General features: G+C 43.4%; 1 protein-coding gene across 11 annotated transcripts in view; it reads right to left on the reverse strand.

Moving 5' to 3' along the window:
- LOC124126572 (collagen alpha-1(IX) chain-like) overlaps positions 1 to 15,979 on the reverse strand; it is a 250,922-nt gene that overhangs the window by 138,255 nt on the left and 96,688 nt on the right. For 3 of the 11 annotated variants that reach the window (XM_048400133.1, XM_048400132.1, XM_048400130.1), the window contains exons 1-2: positions 14,177 to 14,547; positions 12,835 to 12,973 (exon numbers count right to left, since the gene is read on the reverse strand). The gene's annotated coding sequence lies outside the window, so the exon portion shown is untranslated. Of the gene's footprint in view, positions 1 to 12,834; positions 12,974 to 13,208; positions 13,342 to 14,176; positions 14,550 to 15,979 lie in introns of those variants that run through there. The other 8 variants (XM_048400134.1, XM_048400124.1, XM_048400129.1 and 5 more) reach the window with 5 other exon arrangements.

The raw sequence follows: 15,979 nt of genomic DNA on the forward strand, positions 1-15,979 counted from the left end.
CTTGTGAAGGAGAGAGGTCTGTTTAGAGTCGGCACAGTCTAAAGTCTTGTGAAGGAGAGAGAGGTGTTTAGAGTCGACACAGTCTAAAGTCTTGCGAAGGAGAGAGAGGAGTTTAGAGTCGGCACAGTCTAAAGTCTTGTGAAGGAGAGGGGTCTGTTTAGAGTCAACATCGGTCTACTGTCTAGCAAAGAAGAGAGATCTGCTGAGAGTCGACATCAGTCTACTGTACTAGTAAAGGTGAGGTCTGTTTAGAGACGGCATCAGTCTACTGTCCACTGAAGGAGGGGTCTGTTTAGAGACGACATCATTCTACTATCTAGTGAAGGAGAGAGGTCTGTTTAGAGTCGACATCAGTCTACTGTGTAGTAAAGAAGAGGGGTCTGTTTAGAGACGACATCATTCTACTATCTAGTGAAGGAGAGAGGTCAGTTTAGAGACGGCATCAGTCTACTGTCTAGTAAAGAAAAGGGGTCTGTTTAGAGACGGCATCAGTCTACTGTCTAGTAAAGAAGAGGGGTCTGTTTAGAGTCGGCATCAGTCTACTGTGTAGTAAAGAAGAGGGGTCTGTTTAGAGACGGCATCAGTCTACTGTCTAGTAAAGAAAAGGGGTCTGTTTAGAGACGGCATCAGTCTACTGTCTAGTAAAGAAGAGGGGTCTGTTTAGAGACGGCATCAGTCTACTGTCTAGTAAAGAAAAGGGGTCTGTTTAGAGACGGCATCAGTCAACTGTGTAGTAAAGAAGAGGGGTCTGTTTAGAGTCGGCATCAGTCTACTGTGTAGTAAAGAAAAGGGGTCTGTTTGGAGACGGCATCAGTCTACTGTCTAGTAAAGAAGAGGGGTCTGTTTAGAGTCGGCATCAGTCTACTATCTAGTGAAGGAGAGAGGTCTGTTTAGAGACGGCATCAGTCTACTGTCTAGTAAAGAAAAGGGGTCTGTTTAGAGTCGGCATCAGTCTACTGTGTAGTAAAGAAGAGGGGTCTGTTTAGAGTCGGCATCAGTCTACTGTCTAGTAAAGAAGAGGGGTCTGTTTAGAGACGGCATCAGTCTACTGTGTAGTAAAGAAAAGGGGTCTGTTTAGAGTCGGCATCAGTCTACTGTCTAGTAAAGAAGAGGGGTCTGTTTAGAGTCGGCATCAGTCTACTGTCTAGTAAAGAAGAGGGGTCTGTTTAGAGTCGGCATCAGTCTACTGTCTAGTAAAGAAAAGGGGTCTGTTTAGAGACGGCATCAGTCTACTGTGTAGTAAAGAAAAGGGGTCTGTTTAGAGTCGGCATCAGTCTACTGTGTAGTAAAGAAGAGGGGTCTGTTTAGAGACGGCATCAGTCTACTGTCTAGTAAAGAAGAGAGGTCTGCTTAGAGTCGGCATCAGTCTACTGTCTAGTCAAGAAGAGAGATCTGCTTAGAGTCGACATCAGTCTACTGTCTAGTAAAGAAGAGAGATCTGCTTAGAGTCGACATCAGTCTACTGTCCAGTGAAGGAGACGGGTCTGCTTAGAATCGGCATCAGTCCTCTGTCTAATGCTGATGAAGGAATAACACTATTTGGCAGATCCATTTGGTTTGGTCTTGTAAGCTCAAAAGATCTGTTTGATGCAATGCGTATTTTACGAACTTAAAGCTGGCTTGAAAAACGCTTCCAAATATATAAATGTCCTTATGTATGTTTACTTAATGTTTCGCTTTGATAAAACCAGATACAGTAATCGACCCGAGTATCTTAAATTGTAAATATATAATGCTGGGCCCACTTTCACAAAGCGATCTTAGTGCTACGACTATTGTAAGCCTATGTTAAAGTATGGGAGTTACGATCATCTTAGCACTAAGATCGCTTTGTGCAAGTGGGCCCTGGTCTCTTACAGCTGGTGTCTACTAAAATTAGAACTCCACGTTGTCCACGCGTATACACCCCATCTTGTGCATCAGTGTATTAAATGGAGTCATTAACTCACTTATGTCGTACAGCCATCACGGTGACACCCAGATTCCGCCGTCATTGTCTATACATATATGCGTTATCTGCCTTCCGTCTAACACGCTATGTACAAACCTTACAAAGAAGCTTCCATTAAAAAACACTACAAACAGACTCATTTAAGCTATCGAGAAATCCAAACAGTCAATTTAAACAAGCTACGTTTAGCGGAATCAAGAGTTATTTTAAGAGCTTCTACACCGCAGGCTTTTTTCTCTATTTTAGCCCCTGTGCACTTTGCACTGAAATGAAGAACAAAGTGCTAACTCCCATTTGCCAGTTTGCCGTGTGTCGGTAGTGTCACTGTTGACCCAGACACCATGTAAACACACATCAGATTAACACTCGACGAATACAGTCGACAACAGGCAGTAATATAGGGCAATAGTCTTCCCTCATTTGTACTTCATAAGCAATTTGTACACAGAGAGGTGTAGTGGTGGTAGAATTACACAGGAATATCTAGCAGTGTGAAAAATACCTCCAACAACGTCGTATTTCTTTGTATTTTACCTTTTCTCGAACACCTGGGCCCACTTGCACAAAGCGATCTTAGCGCTAAGATGATCTTAACTCCGATACTTTAACATAGGCTTACAATAGTGATTCATAAACACATGCTCATGATATAGTCTGACTCGTACAATGGACTCTGCTTTTGGCAGATATGTATTATGAATATGGAAACGTCTTGTCGCTCTTATTCACAATTGACAGTTCTCGTATGCGTTCCATATATCTTGGCTTGTTATAGTCATAGAACCCACGTGGTATATAGTTAATGTTGAATCTCCTGTACATACTTCCGTCGAATCCCGGTTCACCCCAATTATGTTTCTAGGTTTGTCAGCACAATACCCGTGCTCTTGGGTTTCACCGAAGTGGTAAACGTCTGATGCCTGCATCACTTGGGGCTTTCCTGGCAAATTTAGCTGACACGCCGCGATATAACTGGAATACTGTTAAAAGCGGCGTTAAACACAACTCACTCACTCACTCACTCACTCACTCACTCACTCACTCACTCCACTGACAGGAGTTAGTGATTTCTGGCGTAATTACCTGAGCAAGTATTACACACTGAAGCGTCGTTCACCTTTTACAAAAAAAATAATCTGTTTCATTTGACCCTCCAAAGACCTTTTGTCTACAATGTGAAAATATCCAAAGGTTTGGTATTCTTTTCATTAGGAGGGCCTATGTGTGCCAGGTACGCTGGATGTGATATCGGGTAAGGTGTTACTCGTCTGGATATTGACATACCTTACTTTAAGGGTGTGTGCTAATCTGTATCAGGGTGTTCAGAGTTTCGTCGATGAAAGTAATGTTTAAGATCCAGGTTGTTTAATCCAGCTGTTCCATTGACAAGTAAGTAGGTCGACATGCACTCAGTTACGTCAGCCCCGATTACTCACCGGCGAAGGTACACTTTACCTCGGACGTATAAGCGGACGCTACTCTGTACCACCCTTACAGGGTATCAGGAAAACTATTTTACATTTTTACAGTTTTTCGGGGACATGTCGATGACACGTTCCTCTTTTTAAAAAACCGCCAGAGTCTATCGGTATGTAGCTTACTCGACGGACAAATGGGTAGCTTCATGCACGGGGAGCTTCAGTTCCTTCATTTTGATCTGCGTCATTCCATTGACATAATAGTACCATGACGTCATACACAGTGTTCACAGTGACGTCATCGCAAGTAATACACGACCTGTCACTTGTATGACGTGAGTGAGTGAGAGAGTTAATGAGTATGGTTTTACGCCGCTGTTAGAAATATCCCAGCAATGTCACAGCGGGGGACACCAGACATGGGAATCACACCTTGTACTTAGCAGAGGAATTGAACCCGGGTCTTCGGCGTGACAGTATGAAGTAGAGTATTACAATATGAAGTGCGAGACTGTAAGGTGCTGTCTGTAACACGGCAGACTAATCTCCAACATCAAAATGTAGAGTATTACAATATGAAGTGCCAGACTGTAAGGTGCTGTCTGTAACACGGCAGACTAATCTCCCACATCAAGATGTAGAGTATTACAATATGAAGTGTGAGACTGTAAGGTGCTGTCTGTAACACGGCAGACTAATCTCCCACATCAAGATGTAGAGTATTACAATATGAAGTGCGAGACTGTAAGGTGTTGTCTGTAACACGGCAGACTAATCTCCCACATCAAGATGTAGAGTATTACAATATGAAGTGCGAGACTGTATGGTGCTGTCTGTAACACGGCAGACTTGTCTCCCACATCAAGATGTAGAGTATTACAATATGAAGTGCGAGACTGTAAGGTGTTGTCTGTAACACGGCAGACTAATCTCCCACATCAAGATGTAGAGTATTACAATATGAAGTGTGAGACTGTAAGGTGTTGTCTGTAACACGGCAGACTAATCTCCCACATCAAGATGTAGAGTATTACAATGTGAAGTGCGAGACTGTAAGGTGTTGTCTGTAACACCGCAGACTAATCTCCCACATCAAAATGTAGAGTATTACAATATGAAGTGCGAGACTGTAAGGTGTTGTCTGTAACACGGCAGACTTGTCTCCCACATCAAGATGTAGAGTATTACAATATGAAGTGCGAGACTGGAGGGTGTTGTCTGTAACACCGCAGACTTATCTCCCACATCAAGATGTAGAGTATTACAATATGAAGTGCGAGACTGTAAGGTGCTGTCTGTAACACGGCAGACTAATCTCCAACATCAAAATGTAGAGTATTACAATATGAAGTGCGAGACTGTAAGGTGCTGTCTGTAACACGGCAGACTAATCTCCCACATCAAGATGTAGAGTATTACAATATGAAGTGCGAGACTGTAAGGTGTTGTCTGTAACACGGCAGACTAATCTCCCACATCAAGATGTAGAGTATTACAATATGAAGTGCGAGACTGTAAGGTGCTGTCTGTAACACGGCAGACGACTGTCTCCATCCTTTATCCGTGTGCGGTGACATACAAGGGGAGACAATAAGCTCACTTCTCCCTGTCATAGAGGTATTCCTTGCTTTGTCATAGAGGTATTCCTTGCCCTGTCATAGAGGTATTCCTTGCCCTGTCATAGAGGTATTTTCCTTGCCCTGTCATAGAGGTATTCCTTGCCCTGTCATAGAGGTATTCCTTGCCCTGTCATAGAGGTATTCCTTACCCTGTCATAGAGGTATTCCTTGCCCTGTCATAGAGGTATTTTCCTTGCCCTGTCATAGAGGTATTCCTTGCTCTGTCATAGAGGTATTCCTTTCCCTGTCATAGAGGCATGCCTTGCCCTGTCATAGAGGTATTTTCCTTGTCCTGTCATAGAGGTATTTTCCTTGCCCTGTCATAGAGGTATTCCTTGCCCTGTCATAGAGATAGTTCTTGTCTTGTCATAGAGGTATTCCTTGCCCTGTCACAGAGGCATGCCTTTCCCTGTCATAGAGGTATTCCTTGCCCTGTCATAGAGATAGTTCTTGTCTTGTCATAGAGGCATGCCTTGCCCTGTCACAGAGGTATTCCTTGCCCTGTCATAGATGCATTCCTTGCCCTGTCATAGAGATAGTCCTTGTCTGGTCATAGGGGTATTCCTTGCCCTGTCATAGAGATAGTCCTTGTCTGGTCATAGGGGTATTCCTTGCCCTGTCACAGATGCATTCCTTGCCCTGTCATAGAGGCATTCCTTGCCGTCATAGATGCATTCCTTGCCCTGTCATAGAGATAGTCCTTGTCTGGTCATAGGGGTATTCCTTGCCCTGTCATAGAGATAGTCCTTGTCTGGTCATAGGGGTATTCCTTGCCCTGTCATATATGCATTCTTTGCCCTGTCATAGATGCATTCCTTGCCCTGTCATAAATACATCCCTTGCCCTGTCAAAGAGGTATTCCTAGCCCTGTCATAATTATATTCCTAGCCCTGTCAAAGAGGTATTCCTTGCCCTGTCAAAGAGGTATCCCTAGCCCTGTCGTCATTATATCCCTTGCCCTGTCAAAGAGGTATTCCTAGCCCTGTCGTAATTATATTCCTTGCCCTGTCAAAAAGGTATTCCTTGCCCTGTCATATAAATATCCCTTGCCCTGTCAAAGAGGTATCCCTAGCCCTGTCGTCATTATATCCCTTGCCCTGTCAAAGAGGTATTCCTAGCCCTGTCGGAATTGTATTCCTTGCCCTGTCAAAGAGGTAATCCTTGCCCTGTCATATAAATATCCCTTGCCCTATCAATGATGTATTCCTAGCCCTGTCGTAATTATATTCCTTGCCCTGTCAAAGAAGTATTCCTTGCCCTGTCATAGCGGTATTCCTTGCCTTGTTATATAAATATGCGTTGCCCTGTCATATAATTATTCCTTGCCCTGCCATAGAGGCATTCCTTGCATTGAAATATACATATTTCGTGCATTGTCATATATACATACATACATGTACATATTCCTTGCCCTCTCAAAAAGGTATTCCTTTTCCTGTCATAGAGGTATATCTTGTCTTGTCATAGAGGTATTCCTTGCCCTTTCATATAGATATTCCTTGTTCTGTCAAAGGGGTGTTTCTTGTTTTGTGATAAATGTATTCCTTGACCTGTCATAGAGGTATTCCTTTTCCTCTCATGGAAGTATTCCTTTCCCTTTCATAGAGGAATTCCTTACGCTGTCACAAACGTATTCCTTGTTATTCCTCTAAGGCCTCTAAGGATTACATCTATGACATAACAAGGTATGTATGTATGTATGACGAAACAAGGAATAGTCATCTTATTAGCGCCCAAACCTTTGCCACAGACATAAGACACCAATTGCCAAATAGTGTTGATACCGGGTGTTTGCGGAAAGGTAAGGGTATCCTGCCCCATTGGTGGCACCCATCACAAACACATGTCAAGGTAAGTCAATTGTTCACCTGAGAAAGCATCGTACTCTATGGCACAAGTCATTATATGGAATTGTATCTGTGATCATTTTGTCCATTGGTACGTCAAATTCGGAATTTGAAGCACAACTTAGACCTTGAATGTTGTTACCTTGATCTAACAACTTTTGAGCATGAGTCGTATGGCGCTCATTGAAGTCTTGGTAGAAAGATCATGCTCGATTGTTCATCAAAAGTTGTGAAATGTAAACACAAAAGACTGGACCTGCTGGAATATTGCTCGACATGAAGACAAAGTTGAGTACTGGAAGTTGAAATCATCCCTCTTGTCATCCAGATCAGCAAGAGTGCGAAAACAATCTGTTGATGCCTACGCCTTGCCTCAATGCCTTTTCCCCATATTTTACATTGATGTTATCTTAGAGGACGTCCAGCATTTCACATATTGCATTCTCAGTACACTTCAGATAGCATTTGTTGAACCTTCGCAGAAGGTGATGCAACTGTGTCTATGGTCACAGCGTTGAGAGCCACATGTCTCATAGATCAAGGCATTGAGCTTTTCTTTGTCGTGTGGCAAAGTTTTGACATAATTGAATTTGTTCTTTTCTGAAATTGCAAAAGGTCAGGCAAATCCTTTGAGTTTTTGAGATTCCACATTGTATTAATTTCTTCTGTCTTAAATACTTTTAGTGAATATAAAGAAAGTCTTCCTTGGTTGCATTTAGGAGTATCGTAATTTTTGAGACAAGGATTTGGTGGATTAGCAGAACAACAGAAGGTTGGGGATTCGATACCCACAACGTAATTATACGTCATAATACGTCAATATAAATCCGGGGGTAAAAAGGTCAAGGTTATAAGAGTAACGATTCTCTTATCTTTGATTGGCTCAAGTTTCAAGTTTGTCATTAAAAGTACCGGGATATGAACTTATAACTCACGTTATGTAGGTGTCATCATGTACAGTTGATATAGACCATATATGAAGAACAGTAGAATGATAATAAGCTTTTATTCAACTACACTTTATTACAACTATGTTCATTTTCTACTTGATCATACACAGATTCACATCACATAGTGCACGTGGGTATCCTACACAGACTAAACTGACTCACATTACATAGTGCACGTATATATCCTCCACAGACTAAACTGACTCACATCACATAGTGTACGCGTGTATCCTACACAGACTAAACTGACTCGCATCAAATAGTGCACGTGTGTATCCTACACAGACTAAACTGACTCGCATCAAATAGTGCACGTGTGTATCCTACACAGACTAAACTGACTCGCATCAAATAGTGCACTTGTGTATCCTACACAGACTCAACTGACTCGCATTACATAGTGCACGTGTGTATCCTACACAGACTCAACTGACTCGCATCAAATAGTGCACGTGTGTATCATTCACAGACTAAACTGACTCGCATCAAATAATGCACGTGTGTATCCTACACAGACTAAACTGACTCGCATCAAATAGTGCACGTGTGTATCCTACACAGACTAAACTGACTCGCATCAAATAGTGCACGTGTGTATCCTACACAGACTAAACTGACTCGCATCACCAAGTGCACTTGTGTATCCTACACAGACTAAACTGACTCGCATCAAATAATGCACGTGTGTATCATACACCGACTAAACTGACCCACATCAAATAATGCACGTGAGCATTCCACACACACCCAATTCCTAATGTCCTAACTGACACATAAAATCAGGAAATCCTGCAAATTATCAAATCACCATGGTGACAAGCACAATATATAGACAGAGTGGACATCATAACGGAATACATCAGCTGACGGCATCGCGATACCGATGAACCTGCACTTGAGAGGGACTTATTTGAACGTGGTTCTAACGCCTCCCCAAAGCTTGAGCAGTGCTTCAGTGCTCGCCAGTTAGGCTGTTCCAGCTGATGTAGATGTGTGAAGTGTGTAGGTATTCAGGGGCTGTGACACCAGGTCGCCACTGCGGTTTTCCCAAGCTATGACCTCACAGGAATGAAGTGTAAATGACAAATGTTAAGTCATAGGCCTCAACTTTGAAAGACAAATTCTCACATCCGTTACATCAAGGGTCCACGAAGTTCTCACACAACTGTATGCGCGCGCAGCGGATCGACCTGCCGAGGATAACCCCATCTGACGGAACACGCTTGGGTACAAGATCAACAGTAATAAGTGCATTACACAATATACGGTCATGATAAATCGGGTGTGTTGAAGTGAGTGTAAACAGGAACTGTGGCATGTATATGAGAGTGAGGTGTTCTGTATGACGTGAGGCCCATAGACTAAAGAACGTGGCGATGTATAGGCCAGGTTTCAACAGCTCACAGTTGATCTCTGTTGCCTGCTGTAAGTGTTCTCAAAGCTGATTTGATATGCGGTTAATGGACTAGTGTATATGATATATAAGTGGCAGAGTACAAGGAGATACACTCAAGTGAGTGAGTGGGTTTGGTTTAAAACCGCTTTCAGTTACATCACGGGGTGTCAGCTTGATGTGGAAGGAAAGCCAGAAGTGGCGCAGGTCTTAGACGTTTACCACACTGGTGAAACCCACGAGTATAAATATGGTGCTGACAAACCTAAAGAAAACATCAACGCGAATCGGGGATTCGAACACGATGATAGAAATGTGGCAAGGCTAAGGGACGTAACTCTGCACGGCGGATTGTGACGACGTAGACGATAGGGCCACTCTGTAAGTGAGGTAAAGGGTGAGTGAGTGAGATAGTAACGTAGCAAGTGAGTGAATACGTCAGTAGGTGACAAGGTGAGGTAGTGAACACGTGTGGTAGTGGATGGTTGAGGTAGTGAAGACGTGTGGAAGTGGATGGTGAGGTTGTAAAGATGAATGGTAGTGGATGGGTGAAGTAGTGAAGGCGTGTGGACATGGATGGTGAGGTTGTTAAGACGTGTGGAAGTGGATGGGTGAGGTAGGGAAGACATGTGGAAGTGGATGGTGAGGTAGTGAAGGCGTGTGGACATGGATGGTGAGGTTGTGAAGACGTGTGGAAGTGGATGGTGAGGTAGTGAAGGCGTGTGGACATGGATGGTGAGGTTGTGAAGACGTGTGGAAGTGGATGGGTGAGGTAGTGAAGACGTGTGGAAGTGGATGGTGAGGTTGTGAAGACGTGTGGAAGTGGATGGTGAGGTAGTGAATACGTGTGGAAGTGGATGGTGAGGTTGTAAAGACGTATGGTAGTGGATTGGTGAGGTAGTGAAGACGTGTGGTAGTGGATGGGTGAGGTAGTGAAGACGTGTGGAAGTGAATGGTGAGGTAGTGAAGACGTGTGGAAGTGGATGGTGAGGTAGTGAAGACTTGTGGAAGTGGATGGGTGAAGTAGTGAAGACTGTGGAAGTGGATGGGTGAGGTAGTGAAGACGTGTGAAAGTGGATGGGTGAGGTTGTGAAGACGTGTGGAAGTGGATGGGTGAGGTAGTGAAGACGTGTGGAAGTGGATGGTGAGGTAGTTAAGGCGTGTGGACATGGATGGTGAGGTTGTGAAGACGTGTGGAAGTGGATGGTGAGGTAGTGAAGGCGTGTGGACATGGATGGCGAGGTTGTGAAGACGTGTGGAAGTGGATGGGTGAGGTAGTGAAGACGTGTGGAAGTGGATGGGTGAGGTTGTGAAGACGTGTGGAAGTGGATGGTGAGGTAGTGAAGACGTGTTGAAGTGGATGGTGAGGTTGTAAAGACGTATGGTAGTGGATTGGTGAGGTAGTGAAGACGTGTGGTAGTGGATGGGTGAGGTAGTGAAGACGTGTGGAAGTGAATGGTGATGTAGTGAAGACGTGTGGAAGTGGATGGTGAGGTAGTGAAGACTTGTGGAAGGGGATGGGTGAGGTTGTGAAGACGTGTGGAAGTGGGTGAAGTAGTGAAGACGCGTAGAAGTAGGTGAGTGATTTAGTCAAGGCATGTGGAAGTGCCTGAGTAAGTGAAGTAGTCAGTAAGTCAAAAGTATTTTAAGGGGTGAGTGAGTGAGATAGTATGTTAGTTCGTGACTGACTGATTGGGGGTAAGTCAACAACTTGGATGGTGGCTGCGTCTGTGAGAAAGTTGGGTTTAGGATACTTTCGGTTAAGGAAACATGCTTAACAGGAACAAGAGATTATATGTTAATTCCACACATCGAACCCGGACACTCTTTAAGACGAGCGAACACACATGTCCCTACTCACTGATACAATAGGTGGGAAACACGACGTCACTGGTGCAAGATGTCATGAATATCTGCTTCCAGACTCAAACTCCAGTCAGATCCGGGGTACAATACGTCTTCAGCAACCCACGTTGCCGTAAAAGGCGACTATGCTTGTCGTACGAGGCGACTAACGGGATCGGGTGGTCGCTGACTAGGTTGATACATGTATCCCAGTTGCGTGGATTGATGCTCATGATGTCAGTCACTGGATTGTCTGGTTCAGACTCGATTATTTACAGACCGCTGTCATATAGCTGAAATATTGCTGAGTGCGAATTTAAACAACAAACAAAGAAAGCGGCTGATATAGCCATACCTTCCATCACTGGGGTAGTCGTAAAATCAACGTACACTACACGGACAATAAATTCAGTACAATTCTTCCTCATCTGCAGACTATTCTTGTCGCAGGTTGTATTTGTGTGCACACATGTACATGCAGCCTAGCTAAACATGCCCAGTGCTGACTCGCTGGTCCTGTGCAGGTTGCATCATAGCGCCTCTGTGTGCGGAACCCGTGCTGCAATCAGCGATGTTGCTTTGTGGTCGGTCTGTCTATCATCGTTACTCACGGATTCAAAATACCAAAGTGGAGATGCATTGGTTTTGGCATATGTTTAATGTACACAGCAAACACACTACCGGGCGATGTAGAACGGTGAACCTCCTCTCTGCTGAGGTCACTACATGCCCGAATAAACCACCACTGGAATGTCGTATTTTGTCATGTTCCATTCCCAACACGAATTTATGATAATTCTGCTATTATTCTGTTCAGAACAGAGGTTTTAGAAAACTGCAACGACTATAAAATATTTTCTTTCCTGCAGTTTTCAGTCAGAAATATACCGATATGACGTAGACGCAACGGTTGTTACTACCGTGCTTACGTATTGCCGGTGTTCCTATTTCTCATGTGGCTGGTGGCTTATTACTTATATGCATGTCTCTCATGCGCCAATAACTGACATGCCTATTACACAAGGCTCAAACAGCGACATGACCGGCAGCAGCCAAGACGCCGTAATGGGACGACGACGGTGGAAAATAACAGTATTCAAAAACACTAGCAGCAAACTAAGAAGCTGTGATTCTTGGCATGGGTCTTGAAGCAAGATGTTATCTAACTGTGTTGTTCTATCGAGTTTTAGACTGAAATAAAAGCTTGAAACGTGGCCACAAAAATGGGAAACAGTCTCGACCCGCGCCGGTGCCAACAGCAACAACAAGTACGGCAACATCATCATCTTTTACTGAATGAAGAGCGCTTGTCAACGCATGCTCCGTATACTTGAAATCCCATACAGAATATGACCAGACAAGCGATGTATTCCTATTACAATTGTGATATACATTAACAGGTTGTAGAGGTGCGTTAGTGTTGTGTTGAAACCAATGAGTCGGGGCAAAGCTACCTAAGTGTTGTAATGTGATCTTCAAGATTGATGTGGAGAGTTGTCAGAGGGCCTGAACGGCCTGGCCACGTTCACACCCGGGTGTGGCCATTGGGAAGGAGAACACGCTACAGCCCTGCAAGGAGTTGCCATTGCGAGCAAGGTTCCTACATCTACTCTGAAGTCCATTTGGTCTTTATATTCGTCTATCCAGTGAATGACGTTCGCCTATCGCTTGAACGAAAGTCCACTGCGTGTGAACTTGAACCGGTCCCATTACATCAAATGTCATAATACCTTTTGACTTTCAATGAATTGTATATATATACACCCAAAATGTTGATTAGGTTATTTAAAAGAGGAAATGTTACAACTTACTCTGCTCCGGACAGTGGTGTTACGAACAATCTCCGAATCCTCTTCAGTCGCAAACATCAGTAAACTCCCAACACTGCTACAGTAAACTCCACCTGCACAGCATAATCCAGGTCAGAACTCCACACACCGCTGGTACAATCTGCATTGCAAAGAGAACGAGAGTATAAATATATAAGACGACACGAGAGGACCGCTACTCGAATGTAACACGCCCTGTTTCAAAGCTACACTCATAGAAACACCATCAGAAAACTGCCGAAGAAGATACTACAAAGCGCCAAAAACTTTACACGTCGCACGAGAACATCTAGATATCATATCTGATGACAGTCAGCAATAACCAGGTTATATATATAATATACACCTATATCTACCCGCTCTGGTCAGGTACCTCGGACGTCTTGACTGGACCACAAACATATATATACTGCCACAGTGCCGATATTTCAGGTTAACTTAGCGTAGGTATGAATGTATACAGCATGGCAACACCCATCTGGTGCTTATTCTCCCATAGATCCATCCTACTCGGGGTCAAATGTTCATTACAATACTTCCGGTAAGTCCAAAATTAACTCGCAGCCTCCCCCCCCCCCCCCCCCCTTCCCCCTGCCTCATAGAAACCCAGCCATACCAACTGAATGAAGCGAACCAATCTAAAGTTTCACGATCGCGATCTTTAATCACACGCATATCTTAAAATAACCCTCTCGCTAATTTCCAGAATTTAAAACAAGGCTTTATTATCCGTCCAGCGCATTCCCATCCACGCCCAGATATACACAGTCGTGTTCATTTTGAAGTTAAACACAGGATCACGTGACGCTGTTCTATAAGTCTGTCATCAAATAAAGTACGTCAATTAAATCACAGCTCTCCACCCAGATTTGCATCAATAAAACGCTAGAGGTGCTTCTCACTCGTGGCCAAAAGTTTTTTGTTCAATTTTCTCTCTCACGATGATGTAACATTCAACCTTTGCTAAAACACTTAAAAAAACAATATGATGATGCTAGTCGTAGTTATTTAGGAGCGTGTTTTATGCCAGTACAAATAGAAATTGCATTCCGTTACGAACGTCAGAACGATGTGTGCTCGGACACCGCTAATGTGCTGAGGCTGCACAGGAGAAAAATCAACCCGCACAGGAGGAGGGGGAGTTTGCGACATATTTATCAAACTCAAACATAAAACTCCCTTCATTCAAACCCGTCAAGCTAAATACTAAAGAAAATAGTTACAAAGACATTAAATAATATGAAAATAAAATTAACATATGATATAAGTATTATTTACTTATTTTCAAAAGAAGAGAAAAGTTCCGATGAATTGCATCACCTACCTGATAAACCATACGCTGACCGCCTTGATTAAAGTTAACCCATCAAGTAAAAATCCCAAGATAAGCAACAAGTCAAGCAGATTTCTCCCTACAAATTCAACATTATCCTTCTGTGTCCAACACTACAGTAGCCGTAATGAGAGGCGCTTGCCTAACCCGAGTACCGCCAGCGGATCCCTAAAGTGCAGAAAATCCCTCGACTTGAGGTAAGTCTCTCCAGGGTTATATGACGTCTGCCATTGTTGCATGCGCGAATCTCACTGTTTGCCACGAGACCGCCACATTTCCCCGGTAGGGGGCGTGGTAGAACTCTTCAGCAGAGAAGGTAGGCAGACGAATAACCATGGTGACTGTACACTACCCGTCCAGTCCCGTGTACGGACTGTGCGTACCGGCCATGGCAGTTTGGTCGTGCGCTACCATGAACTAGGGGTCCGCCAACAGTTAGTATTGGGGATATCTTGTATGCATTTATCAGCAGTAAGGTAGAATGTGTTTTAAAGGGGCATATGACTGCAAACAAGCCGTCGAGCTGCGACGGGTTTAGAATGCGCCACAGAGAAGGCCGATTAGGTCCGAGGGTGACATATGAACAACCTCTTGCGTGACACTGGGTTCACAATCTGACCTGCCAACACACTTGGAACGTTTGTGTGTTTCGGTTCAAAACGTTCCAGAGTATTGCTTGCCTCTGGTTTCCCAGCAAACCCTCATTTTCGGAGTTGGGATATATTTACTTATATTTTATTAATGACTGCGTTCTTACTGAACAATACAAAATATACATGTCACACCCAAGGATGTGCATGCCTATTGCAGTATGCCTGCACAGCCGTACGTGTGGATTGAGTCACATCATGCTACAAGTCTGTGAAACGTTGCGAGTTATTCATCTGAAACTCGGATATTTATCATACATATCCGGCCAGAAATTCAAACTTCAGTGCCTTTGGGATTGTTGTATTCAGGGTTCAAACAAAACTACAGGGGCTAAGTCACCTGTCACACAGTGATAAATATGTTTAGATCCTAAACACAAACCTAAATACGTTCCTTATCCCATAAATTTGACTTGTTTAAGACATCTAAATTTCAAACATGTTCAAACACTAATTAAGTTTGTTTAAATTAAAAACATGTTTAATTATTTCAACATGTTGAAATTCTAAACGTTAAGATAATGGGGATGTTGTGTTTGGGTGGTGTTAAATCTGTGAGACGATAGCACATTTCATGTATTTAGACACTAACGTGTTCAGATAGAACAAACCAAATGTGTATGCCGTTTAAACAAGTTTAGTACATGTCTTGTTTGTGTTTATATTCCAAACTCATGTATTACAGTGCAACGTCGACACCAGGTGTTAGCTAAATAGTCAACGAGATAATAATCCTGGAACAAGTTCTTCAAGTGCCTTGACACCCCTTCTCTGTATCAAAAGCATCTCCGACTTGACGTGTTAGAACCCTGAATTCTGATTGGTCCTCAAGCGGTATCATATCTACGTTAGACCACGATTTTGCTGATGACCGCATCACCGCGAAATAAAATATTTATTCAGGAGAACTCTTTTCGCAAACCCGCCCGGTAAGCAGTTTCAAACACTCATAGACTGAATAACATGTTCTTTCATTATGGAAAGCAATGTGGCAATTTATTGTAGGCGGAAAACTTGACGAACAGCAACCTAGAGAGCGAAATGTGAAATTCAGTAGCATAAACACAGCTTGACTTTTGTCGCTACTCTATCACGTACTGTGACGTCATGTCTAACGCGTCACAATGCTTGGACCTCCCGTCTG

Source organism: Haliotis rufescens, unplaced genomic scaffold (genome assembly GCF_023055435.1).
Source record: "Haliotis rufescens isolate VD_foot unplaced genomic scaffold, xgHalRufe1.0.p SCAF_2, whole genome shotgun sequence".
Taxonomy (NCBI): Eukaryota; Metazoa; Mollusca; class Gastropoda; order Lepetellida; family Haliotidae; genus Haliotis; species Haliotis rufescens.